Here is a 20078-nt window from a genome sequence, read left to right on the forward strand (position 1 = left end):
GTGCTCACCAACTTCGTCTATAAAAATTCTTGCGGAAGTACCGGAGGATTCTGAAACTTAGATATTTGTACAGGACACATACCAGTTCCTAAGTGAAGTCTTGACCCGACTAAGGTAGGTCCCATCATCTTGGAGTTACGAACTGTTACAATTATTTTTTTCTTATATATTTCCGGCAGCCTATAACTCCGAAAGGGAGCACTTGTGCATCCAGATTGGTCTATACTTTTCGTTATCTTGGTGTCAAGAATCACCACCCAATCGTTGTCAGTGTCGTTTTGAAACGCCCTATAATTTAGGTCATTCCATTAAAAAAAACAAAAGTTTATATTGGGTTGGCAACACTGTTCATCTGGTGATGTTAGCCAATACATGTGTTCCTCTTCCTATAGTTGCTTCGAGGAATTTTTCACTTCTCTCCTTTTTGATTTTTGGTTTCTCTATCAAGGTTGGACATTATAAATAGTGCACCCCACTCGATATATATATATATATATATATATATATATATATATATATATATATATATATATATATATACGATACATATATACGAGGTGGCCCATTTTAATATTTCCACGGAAATATCTCGAAAACGGTTGAACATAATTGAACCAAACAAAAGCTCAAATAGGAAATACCATGGGGCAAATGAAATGGTGTTGTCGCGGTGCCACCCAGGGTCGCCCTTCATGGGGGCCCAGGGCCAACTTTAAAATTTTAAATGGAACCATGGGGCGAGTGATGCCTTATTTGATAGATATTTAAAACCTAAAAACCGTTGTGGCGAAATATTTTTCATATGGGTCACCGTATTCAAAATGACCACAAGACATAGTACCTGTATGAGATAAAACGTCCAGTACCACTAATAAGAAAACACCAGAACAAAAATTCGACTAGGAAATCATAGAGATTATATATTATTCCACGGCTAGAGAATGTTGCAACAGAGGAAAAGATGATTAGAGTGAATTTCCCCCCAAAGGAGGAAATTTAATTCCTAGAAAATTATCGCTCCAACCTCCCTCCGTAAGTGGGTGAAGCGGGAAGGAACGGTAAAATTGCAAATGAGAACCTTAGTTTTTACATACTGTATCTACGAAACAAAGTTATCTGAAATGTGCTTTTATAAGAGATAGATGTCTCTGTAACGGAGTAAATATGCAGAATTCTTGTTAAATGGTACCTTCCATTTCGATTGCAGGCAATGATTTGATGCAAAAATGAATCAACTGAAATGCGAAACAAATCTGCAGAACAATGCGTACAAACGTTGGGTTTGTTCAACAATCGTCTGCACAATATTTGTTCGCAGATTTGTCCAATTGTCCAATAGTCCAATATTTGTCCAATTGTCTTCTTGCATGTGATAGAATACGAGCTTCACTGAAATGTTGTTCACAGTTACATTCTGAATAACTTTCAGCAGTAATCTCAGTTGTGATCCTTACTAACGAAACGGTACATACTGATGCAGTTGCCTCCCAAACATCTTGCACACATGGCGTTAAATTATCAGTGGAGGGCAAAATGTTTGCAAGTTCCAAAAATGTATTATTGAAACCTTTGCTCCTCATTTCAGTTGCTCTTTTTTCCTATCCAATCACACTTCGGAATGCAAATGGGTGTTAAACTTGAATTTCACCTTATTTTTATTCACCTTATTTATTTATTTTTTTTTTTCGTTGTAGAACCAGTCACCTTTACACACAAGTGTTTCAGAAAAACCACACTTATTGCAAGTAAAAGTGGGGTTCTCATTTGAGATTTTCCCATTCATTCCTTCTTCGTCCGCATACGAAAGTTCGGAAAGATAATTTTCTAAGAATTGCACTTGATCTTTTGCATTATGTCAATTACACTTTAATCATCTTTTTCTCTGTTGCATTATTATCGAGCCGTGGAATGATAAATACCTCTGTGATTGCCTATACGAGCTTAATTCTGTTCATTTATCTTCAACTGTTTTCATATTAGTGGTACAGGACGTTTTATTCGATACAGGCCATCTTCGCGGCCATCTTGAATACGGTGACCGATATGAAAAATCTTTTGCCACGACGCTTTTTAGTTTTTAAATATCTATCAAACGTGGTATCACGCGCCCCATGTTTCTATTTAAAATTTTAAAGTTGGGCCCTGGGCCCCCCATGAAGGGCGGCGCTGGGAGGAACCGCGACAATACCATTCATTGTACCCCATAACATTTCCTATTTGAGTTTTTGTTTGGTTCATATATGTTCAACCGTTTTCATATTAGTGGTACTGGACGTTTGGTCTGGTACAAGCAACGTATCTTGGCGGCTATTTTGAATACGGTGACCGATATGAAAAATCTTTTGCCACAACACTTTTTAGTTTTTAAAGATCTATCGAACGAGGTATCACTTGCCAATTATTTCTATTTAAAATTTTAAAGTTGGGGCCTGGGCCCTCATGAAGGGCGGCTCTGGGTGGCACCACAACATTACCATTCGATTTGCTCTATGGTATTTCCTATTTGAGTTTTTGTTCGGTTTATTTATGTTTAACCGTTTTCGAGATAACTCCGTGTAAAGATTAAAATAGGCCACCCTGTATATAGATAGATAGATAGATAGAGAGAGAGAGAGAGAGAGAGAGAGAGAGAGAGAGAGAGAGAAGTAAATAGACATCTAGCAATCAGGCACGTAGTCAAGGGGTGGGTCCGGGGGGTCCGGATCCCCCTTCGGAATCAGAAATGAAAAAATTAAGGAAAGATTAAACAAAAAGAAGAATCAGCGTTGTAAATATAAAACTACAGCAAACGTTCAGTTATTCTTTCTTTTGATTACAGTAGCTTTGTGTGGAGGACACTGGATGGGTCAAGTTGAAAATGGATATTATTGTAACGAAGCATTCGGAATTCCATCTAGCTCCACGCCAATCCTTCTTCTTTTTTTGTCCACCTCAACCATACGTTCGTAGGCAACATGGAAATTTTAAAACTTCTCTCTCGCTTGGGAGAGCTGTTTTATATTTTGATAAGGTCTCCTTTTCGTAACTGCATCTAGATATTCGATTCTTGGTCTTCCTGTGCCTGGTTTTCCTACTGCTTTTCCCTTTATCAACACGGTGATCCAATTGAAGTGCCGAATAAGATGGCAAAGCATTTTGTTTCTTCTCTTTCCTATTGTCGTCCTTCATTAGCCATTCCTTTTCCTTTCGGTCCATGCTATTTGCAGCAGCATTCTACGCCAACACTACATCTCGAATGCTTCTATCTTGGATATTTAAGCTTTTCTCAATGTCCACGTCTCGGATCCATAAAGCGGCACGCTCCATACCAGGGTATGGACTACAATTGACGATCGATAAACCGGTTTGATCAGATAGACTCTCAGGTAGAACTTAAGAAATGCTCACAATCACCAATAATATGAGCCTAGTAGTCCATTTCCAATATTTATCCAAATATCTTGTGATTGGTTGATCCCATTTCTTTTATTTCCTGACAATTTCTGATTGGTAGATGCCATGGAAATGGATGTCACATGTGTGCTGGAGGGGTGAGAACGGATGTTACATAAAAGAAACGTTTTCGGGAAACATTATGTATTGTCAGACTGCTATTTATGAGGTTTCTTTGAAATTTGTGAGAAAAAGGATTTTTCACTAATTGGGGATAATGTTTGAGTATTTCCTGCAGAGTACATGTGAAGCGAGTGTCCACATAGTTGCACAGGAAATTGAAAAAGAAAAACCTTCTTGTATTGAAAGTCAGTGAATAGTAGGAAAACAATTATTTCGAAAGTCAGTGGAAAATCTATTCTCCATACGATGAAAATGCGCTGTAAAGTTTTCAAATAGTTCCGACTTTCACGAACGTCTTGCATTTTATTCAATGCCGAAAATTTCCCTTTTAGCATCAACAAAAAATAATTTGGATGGGTCCTACCTTTTGCCGTCCACACTGCTCTCACCACTTTCGTAGTCACCACTGAGCTGACCACACACATACAGATGTCCTTTCGTTTCTTGGCTTCCTTCTTCCGTGAGGAGTGTCCTGGATCCGGAGTTCCTCTCTTCGACTCCTGCTGCGTCCTCCTCTTAAACTGCAAAGGGCGTCGCTCTTGGGCGTCTCCTGGTCCATCAAAGTGGGGCTTCTGTTGGTCCATTTCTGATATGATGCACTTTTAATCTTAACAGCACTTTTAAACGTCACACTGCACCCACCTCACTCTTTGTGTCAGAAGTGTAGTGTTACACTGATTAATTGTATTGATTGTTTTTAAGTATTGTTTATAGTACTTCAAAACTGATTATGTATTATTAAAGCTGGTCTAAGTGCTTTCGGTGAGTATGTATGCCATCCGTTATCGCTAGTTGTCTGTTATTGTTCGTAAATATGTTTATGTGCGCGAAAATCAGTCACTCAATAAAAATGTCTGTAAACGTTTCGCGATATATATATATATATATATATATATATATATATATATATATATATATATATATATATATATATATATATATATTAGCAGCGTTAAAAGTTTACATATATAAATATATTTGAAGAATATCAATGTGTAAGTTCGTATGCCTTAGAAAAATTACAAGTCCGCACACTCGGATTCGGTGAGTTTAGCCGCACATTATTCTCGGTTGATTAACTTTTCATTATCAATGTAGTGTGTGTGTAAGTTCCGGGTGTGTTTTTGTGTTGTGGTGATATGATGTTTCCCGGTGATGTACTTGGATACGACTGACTTGGAGTTTTGAATTTTTAACCTGTCCATCTTTTTGGATACGCCTCTAATGTTGTCTTCGATTTCGTCTCTGTTCTCTTATTCGTTAGATTATTTTGATGTCCTAAATTTGCTGTTGTTTATCTCCGCCCATATACGTTGTTTGAGCGTCTTCTCTCCACCGTACGTGATTTTTTTAGATTTCACATGTTATATAGAAAAATTTATTGGGGTAGATTCGGCGTCTAGTCGTCTCGTGCGTGGTTTTGGACCATTTTACAGTTCTGTGTTAAAATTTTATCTTGGTTCTGCGTGGCGACACATGGTCTAGGATGTGATTTTGACAAATTCACAGATATTATTTTCCACTTGGATTCTATTCAATGTGTTCAGACTTTATTATTTTTTCTCAATTTGACAAAAAGATGCTAAAAGCTGTTTTGTTTTCCTTCCTCTTGCTCACGGAGGGTCCTGTGTATGTGTAGTCTTTGAGTGGCTCAAGCAGCGGGGGTATTAAGAGACAAAAGAAGGGTCGTATACCGCAACAACAGGTATACAAAAAAAAGAAAACATCTTACTCTCGGAGAGTGAGGGAAAATAAAGAATGTCCTTTGCTTCTTTGAACACACAAAAATGAAAATGAAAATGATATTCACTAACGTTCATAATTATATGCCAAATTGAATTTAAAAGATTTATTTAAAAATTAAATAAAAATGGTAATGATGCAACTGTCACAAATTCATTATTAATATTAGATGACTTAATGTTTGAGGCCAATGGTGATGTTGCAAACTGATTTATAATATATGCACATCATTAAAAGTTAACAGTAATATTCGTTGGAGAAAAATTATTTCCAAAAGGAAAACATGCATGTGATATAAGTTTGAATGCACACTATATTATAGTATTTAAAAATCTATGCGATAAATTACAAATACAATATTCAGCAAGACAAATTATGCCACGATATAGTAAACATGTCGTGAGTGTGTTCGAAGATGTAACACGTGAACCTCACATTTATTTGTTATTTGACTTAACGCTAAAAATGATGCATTACGATTACGTACAAATATTTTCCTGATGAAACAATGTATGAATACGGAAGTGTAAAAGACAGTAATTCACTAGTTTACGATTAGTTTAGTTCAAGATGTTGAAAATGAAACAACAGATTGATACTTTGTGCTTTGTGCAAATGCAAAAGTGCAAAGCGAAAACAAATTATACGACAGGCATCCGATGCTTTAATACGTAGAAGTTGCTGAATAAAAGGAAACATTCCGTTGGATTCAAGTCAGAAGCAATGTTTACGTCGACATAAGGAGATCTAGCGTGCTTTATCTGCACAACGTAAAATCCTTAAGAAGGAAAAGAAAATTTTATCACAAAAACGTGGTGCGTTTTTACCATTAATCTTAGGACCATCACTTGGTGTAGTAGCAAATAGCTTGTTTGGAAAATAACTGTCGGAATTTCGTAGAATGATATTGGTTCCTGAAAACGAAATGCAACAAATACATGCAAATATGAAATCAATAGATTCGCATCAATTGCGTTTAGATGAAGAAATGAATATTATTTTACAACTTCGTGATCTTTTTTTTTGATGAAAAATGGAATCTGTATTAGCAGGCATTACAAGAGTATTTAAATTATACTTCACCAGTTTCACAAAATCATATTACATTACTTATTATTGAAAAAACTGTTCCTGGAACATCATCATCTGAAGAAAAGAATAATTCTATTTACCCTCTGTATCAAACATTTTACAATCAGTGCCGAAAACACAACGAAGGAACCATATTATTAACACAGTTAATAAGTTGTGATAAAATTAATTGAGATCAAACGGGAACAGGAGATATTCAAGGAAAAATAATACAAGTTTCTAATATTATTGATTTCATAAATGATGTTCGTCCAAGTAAAAACTAGAAATCCGATAGACATTCACGAATTGTAAAGTTTATTAAATGATCTTAATGTACCACGGGAATATATTTTTACACCTAAAGTAAAATCACATAGCAAAGTTAAAAATCAAGAAGTCCGTCAATAGTAGCAATATATTTAAAAATTGGAAAGATTATAAAATGTAAAAATGGTAAAATTGTCAAAATTATATTATGTTTATAGGAATTCTGTTTCTTTAACTTGTATTAAAACATTAGAACGAAAAATGAAAATTAAAAATTGGTTAGCATCTCAAGATGCATATATATTACATGCACAGGCATTTAAAATGCTTGAAATTAAACAATATTATGTTAACCCACCGAACGAAACATTACAAATGGATTTAACAGATATTAAAAATTTGCAGTGTAACAAAACTTATATATTATATTTTACAGATATTTTTACCGTACGCGTATTGTGTTCTCTTAGAAACAAAAACAGGTCCTCAAATGGCAAAAGCAATTAGCAATTTTTTTAAAAAATTTAAACTACACGTCTTTAATGCACAAACTGATTTAGGTACAAAATTTTATAAACATTATGTAAAACGTATATTTAAAGCGTAAAAGGTATATGATATTAATCATTATAGTGTACATTCAGAAATTGAATGTTCATTAGCAAAACGATTTATAAGAACATTAAAAGAAAAATTGTATCGTTATTTTACTGCTAAAATACATATCGTTGTACATATGTTTGAGATCCATTTGTAAAAATTATAATCATACTTATCATAGTAATATTAAAATGGTACCCTCAGATGTAAATCATTCTATTGTGGATCAAGTATGGAATACTTTGTACAACGATAAAATGAATAAAAAGAAATTACACGTAAATTTTGTTTGGGTGATTATGTACGTGTTAGTAAATATAAACATAAGTTAGAAAAGGGATATTTACCACCATGGCCACAAGAAATTTTTATCGTTGATAAATGTATTCCGACAAATCCTATTACGTATAAATTTAAAAATTGGAATGGGATGAAATTAAACGTATATTTTATACACAAGAATTACAAAAAGTGAATCTTAATTCAAGCAAAACTTATTAATAAGTATTAATACGAAAGAAAGATATGATGTATTTCAAATGGTTAGGATATCCGTCAAGTATGAATTCATAAATTAAAACAAATTCTGTTCAGTCTTCAAAAAAGTTCGACGGTAAAACATGATTTCTATGTTACTCTACCTTCAAATGCTAGTAGTCATAGTTTTACTAATAATACAGCCTTTTCATTTATATTAAAGCTTGCACAACCTATTCACTTAAGTGAAGGAGAATTGTACGTTGCATTAACACAATATACCTTCTAGTTTTTATAATGTTCGTGAAAATGAAAGAAAACTAATTCAAATCACCATTGATGATGAACTTGAAATTAATAATCTTGATATTAAACCAGGATATTGTTCTTTTGTTCATTCTATTTTAGATATGGTTCTTGAACATGTACGAACGTTAAAATATTATAAGAATAAAAATCAAATTGTAATTAAACATTTTTAAAATTAAAGGATTTTGCATAATCGTGATGACAGAGGAATTACAACATTTACTTGGATTTGTAAATGAAAATACAACCGAGTTGCAAGATATTGTTTTTCTAAAACCTGCTAATGAAGAAATTCCACTAATACCACGTGCAAAATTTCCATGTAATTTAGATTATAATATACCAAACATTATTGTTTGTGTTCATATTGTAAAACAACAAGAAAATATTGGACCAATAGCCCGTAAAGTTTTCTCAGACACCGCACTATGTTAAAGTTGATAAATCTTATTTAACACGATTGAATTAAACTTAGATGAAGACTTTTCTAAATTGCCAGTTGTTTTTGGAACTTCAAACTTGATACTTCACTTTAAGTGAAAATGATTTCTGAAAATATAGGTGTAACGTACTCGTATGAAACGCAAGTACTAATGTATATCCTTCATATAATGCATCACATTTTGTAAATTAACTAAAAATAATATTCAATTATCAGAATCCGATTGGTATGTAGGTAGGGTTAAGTGAATTACCGTACATGTTCCTTTAAGATGTTATAATGTTATCGATGGGAAAATGTTATTTGGTATAAACTAAAAAACGAAGAACCGCAGAAAAGTAAATTTGTAAGTGGATATTATCCGTCCTTACATCATATTACTGATGAATTAAACAAAGTATCGAAATATGTAAATTTTCTGTATCAAACATTCTACAAGTAGATTGTACTGATCGTGCTGAATCAGTTACATTGTCACCAACATTAACATTACAATTAGGATTTCCTGAAAATAAAAGTCTTGTACTTCAGTCTCGCTGGTTTAAACCACCGTATGTTTATATTGGTTATTCACATCATTTTTTATTTATACTGATGTCATACAATATCAGTTTTTAGTTGATACAAAAGCACCATCATTACGTATTGCAACATTATTAAATGTTAAATACGGTAAAATGCGAACAATAACATTTCAAGATATTAATTATCTTCCCTTTACAAAATTTTCCTTTAACACTATTGAAATACTATTAAATGACCACGCAGAGCGAAATTTGCCATTTCGTTCTGGGACACTAAGTGTTATATTTCATTTTAAGCGCTCTCCTAATAAAAACTAATTAATTTTATTTAAATTGAAATTTACAAGACATTACGGACATGGTATCCAGGACCTGTATATCAACAAGGAAATGGTATAGCTAGTTTCATCCAAGGATTATTTCGTTTTGCATTACCATTTTTTAAAGAAGGTGCAAAAATATTAGGTCGTCAAGCATTAGAAAACGGAATACAAGTAGCAGGTGATGTACTAGAAGATAAACCATTTAATGAATCTGTTCGTGCACGTGTAAAAGAAGCTGGTGAAATATTAAAGGCAAAAGCTACTAACAACGTTGGTTAGTTCATAACTGAAGTGTTAAGAGGCGGTTACGCAAACGTATAGCTCCAGCAATTGTTCGGTTTAGACATCCAACAAAACGTAAGCGCACAAACAAAAGTAAAAGCAAAATCAAAGGTAAAGTAAAAAGGAAAATACTGTAAGTTGTGTTAGATATATATACTCATAATAGCATTACTTAATTCAAACAGTGTAGAATGCTGCACCAACGATTTTGATTTATTATGTACTCCAATGATACAAACTGCATTTTAATCATCAATCACTGCTGAGTATCGACCAATTTCACCATTAATTTCTGATGGTCCTATTGAATCTTTAATTCCGGGTGAAACATGAATTTATTCATACTGCATATTTTTATCTTTACGTACGTTGTAAAATTACAAAACCTGATGATACGCCTTTAACTGAGGACCAATAAATAATTTCTTACATTCATTATTTAGTCAAATTGACATTTCATTAAATGATAAATTAATAACTTCTTCATCAAGATTTTATCCTTATCGTACATAGTTTGAAACATTATTAAAATATTCCCGTGATGCTACTGATACACATTTGAAATTAGGGATGTGGAATAAAGAAACAGCTAAACAATTTGGTACAATAAGTGCTGATAATGCAAGTGCTACTTATATTAAAATAGTAAATCGTTTGAAATGTTTGTCGCCTGTATACAGATAGTGCTGGATTCCCACGAGCAATTGTAAATAAAGTAGATCTTTCTATGAAATTACATCATACAAAAGATGATTTTTGTTTAATGTCTCCTGCAAATACTTCTTATAAAGTAAAACTTGAAGATGTTACTTTACATTTACGACGCATTATTGTTGCACCTCATTTGGCAATGCAAGTCAATATTCAAATGATTCGTGAAACAACAAAATATACTCCTTACAGGAGTTTAAACAAGATCATAAACTATGCCTGCAAACCTTATCTCATATAATCTTCATAATATTTTCCTGTGTAACGTCCCTAAAGTTCTCGTTATCGGATTTGTTTCTAATTGGGGACTTAATGGAAAATCCATTTCATTTCTAACATTATAACGTTAATAAACTGCAGCTACAGGTCGGATCAAAATCTTTTCCTCCCAATACTTTTATTTCGATTTTAAAAATGATTTGTACCTTCTAAGTTACCATTCTCAGTTTTCTGGTATTGGTTTATTTATAAAGAAGATGCACATACTATAAGAATGAACACACGGTTATGCTCTTTATGCATTTATCCTATCAACTACAGAAACTTTAGACGACTGTACTTGGGACCTTGTGCGTGATGCACATGTAAATGTTAGTTTCCTTTCCTGAAAATTTAACTGAGCCTATAACATGTGGGGTATATACACAGTTTGATTCTCTAATTCAAATTAATAAAGATAGAAATATATATATACCGATAAAAATTTTTAAAACCATAATTTTAATAAAACTATAACTTCGCTTCTAAGCATTTAAATTACATGTGTCCTACTGGTACAAAGTGTGCTAGACATTTTATATTGTAATATAGTGCCTGATTATTATTCAAAGAGTTGGAAGGTATCATACCATGAAGTGTCTCAAAGGTATTTTCCTGGCGTTAGCACTACTCATAATTATTGGAAAAGTTATAGAAAATCTGTGAATAATATTTTGAACATGTTATTTCAATTCATGGGAATATTTCATATACGCCATGAAGTCTTTCTAGATATACGCGTGTGTGTGATGTGACGTGTTTTAAAAATGAAATTTGATGTACACGGATGATATAATAGTGTTATTTTGTTATAAACTTACTGGTTCAAATGTGCATGGAATTTATGCTATTGACAGAATACCTAAAAATGTGCAACCACCATTAAATTACATGTGTCCTACTGGTACAAAGTGTGCTAGACTTACCATAAACTTGGACATTTCAAATTCTATAGGAACAGATTGGGTGTTTGTATTCATCGATGAAAATCAATGAGTTTATTTGATAGCCTCGCATTACCATTTCCAAAACAAATAAGAACATTTTAAATAAAAACTGCAAAATATATTTTACAAATAGATCCGCATACCAGGAACAAAATGCAATCTTGTGTGGACATTTTGTTTTATACTTTCCTCATCATATTGTACACAAGAAAAGTTTTGAAGCATGTTTAAATTTATTGAAAAAAATCTTAATCATCATGATAAAATTGTATTTAATCATGTAACGAATATATTAAAAAAGAAAAACAAGTAGATTAGAATAATAAAATTTTAATTTACTATTTTAAATCTTGTGTTTTTATTTACAAGAACAAATCATATCATATCCTCTTACGACTTTGCAAATGCATTAGTTAATGTTATTAAACGTTGGAACTTCCACCGAAAAACACAATTGTTGTGCATTACGACATGTATATCCTGATTTTTCTCAAGTTTGATATTTTTCATGAAAAGTACAATAACCATTAAATACGTTCGCATGCAGTATGTTTAATGGTGGAAATTGTTTACTTTCGAAATCAATAACATCAGCTAGTGAAAAAATATTTTTAATCCAAAGTGTTTTTCTGCACCTTTACAATAAAAGGTTGTATCTTGTTTACAAAGTTTGTATACAAGGTTACGTATGTGTGATACAGTATAACCGCATTTATCATTCCAAATTAGTCTGTGTCATGTTACCATTCAATTTGTTTTTGACAATCTTAAGTAAATTGTATTCTACTGGTGATTTTTACATACAATGTAAATTTACTGTATCATCACATGCAATTAAACAAAATTCAAGGATAATAATTTCATGATTTGAAATCTTAAAACCTTGCATGTCAATAATGTATTCATTAACACATGATGAAATTTCATGTTTACGTTGCAAGCAAAACGGAGTAATTTGTTCAACAAATTCGGTGTTCTTTAAACATTCACGCGTTTTAAGTATAGAGTTTATACTTGAGATTTCACTATGTTCTTCAAACACTTCAAGCAAATCGATAGGAGTTATTTGGTTAGATAAATCTTCCAGAGCAATAGTTCCAATATCATGGAGAAATAAGCAATGATGTTGAAGATTCAACGTTACAATTGTTCACAATAAATATTATTTAAACGTAAATATAAACTTATAACCTTCACTAATATGTTCTTCACTACATAATACACAAGAATTGCTATCGGAAAAAATATTGCACAGAATGTTTTGAACACACTTCACTGCACGAATTCAATCTGTCTTTTTCAAGTAATATGCGCAGGAGATCTTCTCTTGCATTCATATCAATTGTTAGTTCGCAATATGTAATATTAAAATGGTCTCTTGTTAATGGTTCAACAGTATGAGTTAGTCCGTAAATGTAAAACAATTCGTCTTGTACATGTGGACTCACCAGTACAGACCAAACACGTATATCTAAAATGTCTTAATCACAGTAGAAACATTCATGAGCCCATTCAAATGTTTCATTCAAATAACATAGATAACATATCAAATAATCATTGGGATTCCACTTCACAATGCATTCTCTAATACAATTCACATCCACATAGTTAACACAACATTCACACTTCCAGTCTAATTCCGTTGAAGCAGGTGAAGGTGGCGGCGTACTGTGGTTCATTTGATACCACGGTTTCCTTTGATTCCACCTCAGAATCCAAGTTATCCTCCGAAAACTCGTCATCGATTATATCATATGTCTGTTCACTATCAGATGATAAACATGGATAAACTTCCATATTATCATTGTCATATCTTTCTAATCCCGTTTCATTAAATGATGAATCCGGAGAATTTGGATAGTCTTCTATCTTTACTTTCTTTTAACAAGAAATATCATTCTGAGCGTCTGACCTTCCCTACTCAAGAACGTCTTCGACAAACTGATGGTTCTCCATGGCAAACAAAACTATACACGTAAATTTTAAGACTAATTTTTAAACAAAAATTTCAAATGATGTCACGAGCTCCCGCAGGCGCACGCGGGTGTTTTCCGTTCGCGCGCCGGCGCACCCCGCCCGCGTTTCCGCCACTGGCCGCGGGGATGCGTGTTTTAACAAGTTTTCCAAACATGTCAATGGCCACTATGTGTGCAGTCCATGGGCTGCTTTTTTCATAAACATAAATGGAATAATTATTATTCTTTAAAGCCTCCACCTGCAAAGCACTGTATACAAGTTCTCACCCCACCAAAACTATCTTCTACTACTGTTTCTTTTGTTTACATTCTATATCCGTTCTCACCCCACCACTACCATCTGCCACTATTATTTTGTTTACATTCTGTATTCGTACTCACCCCCAACACCAACTTTTGCTACTATTCTTTTGTTTACATACCGTCAAATGACTGTACAAACATTCTCACCTCCTCCAACCACCATATATCAAAAGACAAAGGAACGGGATTAACCAATCACAAGCGGTTTGGATAAACATTGGAAATAGACTACTGAGCCTGGCAACTTAGATTCCAGTTACACTTGTTAAAGAAATTTTTAACTTTCAATTACACCAATCCATTTTATAGGATGCGTTTACTGCCGAAAGAGATCTCGTTGCTATCCTTGACGGCATTAAACGTAGATAAGAAAAAGAACAAAGTAGATAAGAACCGAGTTCGAATGGCCTCTGGAGACTATATTTTCAATACATTTTTATATTCTTTTACTCGAGATTTCTTCATAGTTTATTAAAATACTTACTAACATATTCTCATTTTATTGTCCTAACAAACCAATATGGGTATATTACCAGTAAAATAGTTTAAATTGATCGAGCTCCTCGTAAGTAACCACAGTATTTCATGTCATTTCCCCTCCCCCTGGCTAAACTAACCATTATATGTTGACAGTAAAATAGTTTAAAATGATCGAGCCCCTGGTGTAATAACCACAGTATTTTGTCACAGATCCCCTATTAGGAAATCCTCTACGACCCTGTAGCAATATAATAAAATTTAATAATTTGAAAGATTGACGGTCGTAATTTGTTCCAGGTAAAGACAGTTTGCACAAGGGTATTTGTTTGTCTTACATATTCATCAGATATAGCATTATATACAGGGTGTTCGAGAAGTCCTTCCCTGATTACAGAAATTGATAACTCAGGCTAGAAATAAGATTGGTGTTTACCCTGGTGTTGACTGTTTGGTGTTGAATTGTTTACAAACTATAAAAGTTTTGGTCACATCAGTACACTTCCACATGAGCACCCTTGGTAGCACGTAGCACATCTAGGCGGTATTCAATCCACCGTGTCTGCTGAGGTTCTTGGTCGACCAGACCCCGCAAGGTCAGCAACCGACCCTGTGTTCTTGAACTTCTCATACCAGGCTTTAATGCTCTTGACATCAGGTGGAGTCCTCCCAAATGTTGTCTGTAACTGTCTCTGCACCGTGGTTGGTAATCGTGTCTCATGGTGCCACAGGACACACTGTGCCTTCTCCTGGTTGGTTGGCATGGCTTCTTGGGCTTCTTACTTACGTACTACAAACCTAAAACAAACAAAATTGAGACTTGGTAAAGAACAAACCTAACACAGACAAAAACTTTTATAGTTTGTAAACAATTTAACACTAGTTTCATATTTCTATCTTATTTCTAGCCTGAGTTATCAATTTCTGTAATCAGGGAAGGACTTCTCGGACACCCTATATATATATATATATATATATATATATATATATATATATATATATATATATATATGTGTGTGTGTGTGTGTGTGTGTGTGTGTGTGTGAGTAGTTATTGACGAACTTCTACACCCCAAAGGAAGAATGTTAACGGTACTTTACGTAATAATTATGTTCTAACTGGTCCTTTAATGGGCTGTGTTGGCAGCCTGTTGGGTTAGGTCATTAGGGTTTGATGACCTGCTTACGTGTGTTAGGAAAGTTCTTATGTTTCTTTTTTTAGTTGTGCTGACATGGAAAGGTCATGTGATCTTTTTCGAGTCTGTATGCGTGTCTGTAGAGACTTTATAGTGGCTATTTTTAAAAATAATAATAATGGAAATTTGAATTAAATCTGTTGATATGATGATACGTCATTTTGTATCACTTACTTCCGCAGTAGTGATTAAATTAATAATAATAATAATATTGAATATATTACACGAGCAATATGTGAGAGAATAAAAAAAGATATTCTCCTAATAAATTAGTCGGAACAACTTATTTTACGGATCGATTTTTATGAAATCTCATAAAGAGAAACTTGTTTCGAACAATATGTGAGAGAATAAAAGATATACAAATGGATTTGACTAATAGAAACTTACATTATACCTGTTAGGCTAAAGGAGATGGTGATTATTTTTTTTGTTAAAAATAAGATGGTCGAACAATATGTGAGAGAATAAAAAGATATTCTCCTAATATATTTAACGGTTCGATTTCTATGAAATCTCATAAAGTGGTAGGAAATTGTTTTATTTGTTAAAAATAAGATGTTCGAACAATATGTGAGAGAATAAATCGCTTTACAAAGAAAGATCTTAAAAGTATATAGAAAGTGTGAACCTACAAATAATTTGGAAAATATTTTAAAAATAAGAAGGTGAGAACACTTATAATGTGTAAAAGTTTATGTGATACTACTGGGATCAAACCCGGGACCCTTAGCATCGGAGGTGAACACTGTATGATGGGAGGGAAATATTTATTCATGCGGGACACATTGTGGATTCTCCGTCTGAAAACGTCGTGTATAAAATATGTATACTTTGGTATGATATGTAATGCCGGTACATATACAGAGCGTGGTTTCCGTACATCTGTTGCTGATGAACTTAAGACATGAACTGAACTTTTCGCGCGCTTTTGGAAAAAAACCGGTTGGGTAGGACTGATGATGTGTGCTTGCTAAAACTTGAATTTAAATACAAAGGAAGACCGTTGACACGTTTGGTAAACATTACAGAATTCCGCCAGACTAATAGGAATAACTTTGGCGCCGCGGTAGGTGAACAAAAGGAAGATTGCGGATGTGAGAGATAAACATCACAAATTGGGGACAAACTAATGAAAATAACTTTAATGTTGGGAATGCCGAACACGTGATTACCTTGCGGTTATGAAAATACTTTAAATACAGGTTATAAGAGACAAAATATATAAAGATACATCATGCAGTCGTATGAGAAGAAGGATCTTTGCATTAGCAATATTGAAGCAATATCTGATGCTGAAACAGAAATATACGAATCATCGTCAGATGAAGAATTTGATTTTGATGCAATAGATTCACCAGCGCTAACAGTTTCACCAACACCGCCATCATCTCCAATTGTATTATCAAGAACATCACGATTTTGGGCTTTAGATTGTTGTTGTAATAGTGAAAAAGTGGATCGCGAATGTATAAAGAAGGCTATTGAAAAATGGAATTTTAATGAAACATTAATATGTGAGGGATGTACGACAGGATCTAATCATGATTTTGATCATGATTGTATGACGACGCGTCCAGAATTATTGGAAATCCGCGCTTGGAGTATTATAGCAAATCCTAGTGTTGAAGATGATGTGTTTTATTTGTACGCAAACACGCATATTATCGGACTATTAACAAGAGAAAAATTTTATGACGCCTATGTGGAATTATTAAGTGATACAGACTATTTACCGGAATTACTAGAGATCTTCATAAGAAAAGACAAACGGAAAGCGAATATTTCAGATTGAAAAAATGTATTCGAATAGTGCTAGTGTTTCATGTGTGTTATGTAATTGTGAAAAACATTAATGTGAACTGTGTATAAAAAACTATAAAAGTATACTTACACAACAATAATCCAATGGAATGCGTGGAATGCAAGTTACATCTTCCTCATGAATGTAGACATTTTCATAATAATGGATCATTTGCAGTGAAGTATTTATCTCTTGACAAAACTCTTAGTGAACTCTTTGAAGTGTTTGAACAAGAACATAGTGAAATCTCATTTCTATGCTTTATGCATAAAACTTGTGATCTTTTACAAAATACAGAATTTGTTGGACAGATAATTCCGTTTTTTATTTTTCATACAAATGAAATTTCACCATGTGTAAATCAGATATTATCAATATTCAAGGTTTTAAAATGTCTGATAACGAATTTATTATTCGTGAGTTTTGTTTAACTGCATGCGATGGTACAGTAAATTTCCATTGCTTGGTAAAATCACCAGTTGAATATAATTTATTATCACTAGGATGTCAAAAACAAATTGACTGGTTAACATTAAATTTGCATGGATTGAAATGGGATAGCAAAACTGGATATACTGTATCATGCATACGAAACCTTGTATATCAATTATGCGCAAAGAATTCAACCTTTTATTGTAAAGGTTTAGAGAAATCTCTTTGGATTAAAAGAATATTTGCATTAGATAATGTCATTGATTTAGAAACAAAACATTGTCCTTCATTAAATGAATTATGTGGAAATACATTTAATGAATATTGTTCTTTTCACACAAGTATTGTAAAGAAATCAGGATGTGCATATCGTAATGCACAACAGTTGAATTATTGGTGGAAATATGAAAGATCAACAGCATTAACTAATGCATTATCAAGATTGTAATGAGGAATTGTAAATAAAATGCATGGGTGTAAGTTTTAAAAAAATTTATTGTAAATTAAAAATGTAAATTAAAAAAATAAATAAAAAAATTAAAAAAAATTATTTGTGTTTTCTTTTTAAAAATTTGTTTACATGTTTATAAACAATAGCATCATTCTTTTTCAAAATTTTCTTGTTAAACAATTTTAAACACTTTTCAAATGATTGAGTGCGAATAATATGATGCAGAAAATATAAGACAAAATAACCACATAACACAGAATTATCATGTTGATATTGTTGAATATTTGTAAAGTATCTTTTAGTATTTTTCGACAAAAAGTTTTTTATTTCCTTGGGAATGTCCATAGCAAGACTATCAAAGTAGTACCCATGTTTTTTCTTATTGATGTACACTGCAACCCAGTGGGAACCAGCAGAATCAGATGTATCAAGATTAATCACAAGTGCTGCAGGAGGTTTTACCGTTACAGGAAGTTTGTCAATAGGGTAAATTCCAGTAACACTTGCACCAGTCACTTTATCAGTTAGTAACACTTTTAATAATTCATCACTATACATGATGATTATTTTTAATTGTAGTGGGTATGTAATTATCACTGTTATTCACATGTAACACATAATCATACACTTTCACATATTCACTATACAGTAATGCTTCATGAACAGTACATCTATATTGTCCGAAACGATGCTTATTATGTGCACACCGATGAACGTGAAAACTTAATGCAGTATACTTTGGACAGTTTATTTCTTCCAAATTTGTAACTTCTCTTTGAAGAATTTCTTGAAGAAAACACTTTCTATTTATTCCGTATGTGTATATGGTTGTAGTATTTGAACAATGTTTGAAGTATTTCCTTAAGATGAGAATATTCTACATCCCCTTCGTGCCAGGTAATGCCATACACATTCTCACCTAGATATTTGTTTGTGCTTATGATTGGCTCAGATAAGTTACTTAAAGGAAATGGTGGTTTAAAAATCCAATTTTGAAAAAAGGGAACGTCAGGATTTACAATGGCTAGCTCTTTTATAATAAACTCATCTTCGTTATCATGATACCCCGAGAAGTGAACAACAACCCGCATTGTACTCAACTAAATAAATTAGAAGGTGTTATCAGTATAAATATTTCTGTCTTTGTCTACTTGTGCTAAAGAATCGAATTGTGCGTACACAATGCATGTAACAGGTTCAGTTAAAGTTTCTGAAAATGATACTTTTAAATTTACAGGGGAATCGCGTACTACATCCCACGTGTTATCATCTAAAGTTCCTGTTGGAGATAGAATAAATGCATACAGAGCATACCCATTTGGATACTCATCAAGAGTAACAGTATGTGAATAATTTTGATAATATATACCAGTACCTGAAATCAAAGTGTAGTAACTTAGAAGGTATAAATTATTATTAAAATCAGGTGTGAGGGGGTTGGGAGGAAATGATTTTGAACCGACTTGTAATTGCAGTTTGTTAACGTTAAAGTTTCGAAATTCAAAGGGATTAAGATGTGATTTCCCATTGAAGGCTGTGTTGGAGATGAAACCAATAATCAGGCCTTTAGGAACATTACCCAGGAAAAGATTATCAATGCTGTAAGACTTTACTTGTGCAGGTATAGTATAAGATCTTGTTTCCACTCTCGTCAGAGGTAACTTGGCTGTTTCTGAACCCATTCGTGTATTTAATTGCATAGCTAAATCTGCAGCTACATCAATACGTCGTACATGAAGAATAATTTCCTCAAGTGCAACTTTATAACTTGTATTTTCAGCAGACATTAAGCAAAAATTATCTTTACTACGATGTAGTTTTACACGCAAACTTACTTTGTTAGGAAGCATACGATCTAAACTTACAATATCCGTATGAAGACGTCCATACATTTCAAAAGATTTACTATTTTTCACCTTATTAGCACG

The sequence above is a fragment of the Thermobia domestica genome, chromosome 2, assembly GCF_964235325.1.
Source record: "Thermobia domestica chromosome 2, izTheDome1.hap1.1, whole genome shotgun sequence".
NCBI classification, from domain to species: Eukaryota; Metazoa; Arthropoda; class Insecta; order Zygentoma; family Lepismatidae; genus Thermobia; species Thermobia domestica.